This window comes from Dipodomys merriami, unplaced genomic scaffold, assembly GCF_024711535.1.
Source record: "Dipodomys merriami isolate MVZ:Mamm:240054 unplaced genomic scaffold, mDipMer1.0.p SCAF_19, whole genome shotgun sequence".
NCBI classification, from domain to species: Eukaryota; Metazoa; Chordata; class Mammalia; order Rodentia; family Heteromyidae; genus Dipodomys; species Dipodomys merriami.
Window position 1 is genome coordinate 31,963,319 of NW_027203270.1, and position 2,877 is coordinate 31,966,195.

Consider the following 2,877-nt stretch of genomic DNA (forward strand, 5'->3'; position numbering starts at 1 on the left):
CAATGGGAAGTAAGTTAGAAGGCCTTCTGAGACTGAGAACACAGATCGGAGCAGCTGGAACTCCCCTAGTTAGTGATCAGGCTTAACAGAAGCTCAGTCTGTTCCAGCCAAACCCTTTTCCTGGGGGTGGAAGAGAGGCCCTTGTGGCTGCCAGGCACACAGGCTACAGGATACTAGGTCATAGCCTAGTATCAACCAGGACAAGCAGAACAGGAGGGGCGGAGAACCCAGAAAGCTGTACATGGCTGCCTGGCTCTAGAGGTGGTGGACACTCTGGACTGGGATTCCTGGGATGGATATGGTGCCAGTGAGAGGCTAGCCTGAAGTCTTCTGGCTGCCATCAAAGTCAATGTCCTTTCTTGGCCCTACTTCTCCATGTAATGAGCAAAAGCTTCCTGGCCATAGTTGCAGGCACTGGCCAGAACCTACTGCCATTCCAAGCCACAGGGTTCGGGCAAAAGTGCTCTTGGTGTCTCACCGTGGGCTAGACAACCAGCCTCGTCAGTAAAGTCATCTAGAGCACATCTCTCCCAAGCCACTTGAGAAGAATGTGTGTATGGGAGCTCAGTGACTCTGGAGTACCAAGATCTACGCTGCCCATCTTTTTTTTTTTTTTTTAATTGATCATAAGGCTTGAACTCAGGGCATGGGTGCTGTCCCTGAGCTTTGTGCTCTAGGCTGGTGCTGTACTTCTTTAAGCCACTTCCAGTTTTCTGGTGTTTAATTGGAGATGAGTCTCACAGACTTTCCTGCCTGGAGTGGCATCAAACTGGGATACTCGGATCTCGGCCTCCTAACTGGCTAGGATTATAGGCATGAGCCCTTGGCGCCTGGCAGTATTGCCAGCTTTGAATAGCAGAAGGCTGGGTTCCAAATATTCTCATTTGGGCTTTTAAGTCCTCTCCTGCCACCTCAGGCCCATTCCATTCTGTCCTGGGGTGTCTGCTCCTTCCCTTCTCTAAGGTGTCCCTTTGTAAAGTATTCCTTATACATATAGCTCCTTTACTGGGCTAAAGCAGCTCTGCTCTATCCCAGGGAGTTGGTGCAGGAACAAAAGGGGGGGTTGTCTGTGCAAGCCTTGGGCAAAAAAGCTAAGTGACACACCCAGGCCCCAAGTTCCATCCCTAGTACTGGCACAAGGAAAAATTAAGAACTCAGGAGAGATGAAGTGGTCATGGATTAAGGACACCTAGAGGGGCTTCTTGAAAGGGAGAAAGGAGGATGGGACCTCCAGTTTTAGGCTCACAATGCCCTTGGTGAAGATAGGTAAGGGTGCTGCATGATTCTGAGTCTAGGCCCCTTTGATATAGGAAATCCTAGAGGGATGAGGTATTCCGTGTGTGGCTGTCTAGGAATCACCAGCTGCCCTAGTGGCAGTCAGCTTGCCTGTCCTGCTCTGAGTGTTTCATAGAGGGCCCACAACAGAGTTGTCAGCTGATTGTACTACTTAAAGCTTTGGGCCTACAGAGGTGAAAGAACAGCCTTGGGTGCCCTGAAGAATAGAGCTTTTTCGATACAATGGCCCCATTAGAGCCCCCTAGACAGAACAAGCTAATGGCTACTAGTTGAGTTCCCTATGACTCAAGTGAAGGCCCCAATTTACCTCTTTGTATATAGGGAAAGTATAACCTAGCCTAGGAAGGCCTATTGGGCTCCTGCAAGGGGCTTTCCAAGAAGCCGATGGCTCCAGGAACCTCTTGTTTCCTATCGCTGGGGGAAAGGCTCTCTTATCTCTACAGCTGCCACCAAGCTATGAGACTGAAGTACTGCCTGGACCACTATCCAACCATCGCTCTACTCTCTCATTTCAGGAGCAGCTCTGCCCTGCTCAGAAAGACACTTAGGCAGGAGGGAGTAACCACTTGTCCTGCCCCTACCTCTCTTTCCTCAGATGACTGGAAGAACCTCCACTCAGCTAAGCCTAAGCACCTGAGACCCTAAAGGCAAGACATCTAAGTGACCCCCACATATCCAAAGCCATGATTGCCAAGAATCTTCAGGAAAGACAAGAGGGACATAGGCTTATGACACTGAAACGAGTGACATTTTCAAAATACAATGGGCAGGAAACCCTGCCTGCAGGTAGAGCAGTCCTTAGAAGGACTGGAACTGAACACCAGCTTTGGGGTTTAATAAATCATAAATCAAGAGCCAGAAGCCAGGTGCTGGTAAATCACGCCTATAATCACAGCTATTCAGGAGGTTGAAATCTGAGGATCACCGTTCAAAGTCAGCCCAGGCAGGAAAGTCTGTGAGACTTTTACTTCCAATAAATTACTCAGAAAAAGCTGGAAGTGGTGCTGTGGCTCAAGTAGTAGAGCCTTGATCACAAAGAGGTTCCAGTATAGCCTGAGTTTAAGCCCCAGGACCAGGAAAAAAAAAAAAAGATCCAGAAAAGAAAGTAGGTTCAGTATGTCCAGTTGTTCAGGGGCTGGAAGAAGCCATTTACTTCTCAGCCATGGCTGAGGCAATTTGCTACCTCACCAGTGGAAAGACCCTCATTTTCAATCAGATGGGTGCTACATGAGCCTGCTGCTTGAGCCTGCACAGGTGGGGGGGGGAGGGGTACCATGTAGCTATCCTTGCAGGTACAGCCTGCTCCCTCTGCATGTATCATGTGAAGAACATAGGTGTGTTGCTTCCTCTATTGCCCCCTCCTCTCATAGACCAGACCCTGGACTTTTAGGGGATCCTTGAAGGAAGAAGCAATGACACTCTAGAGACCAACTATCCTCTTCCTTCCCTGTAGGGGACAGTGCCAGAGCAACCTCCTATACACAACCACTTCTCATTTCCTCACTGACAGGCCCCCTTCCCACTTTACCCCCTTGATGTACATAAGAGGATAAGACCCAACAAAGCAGTAGGCAGCCCATC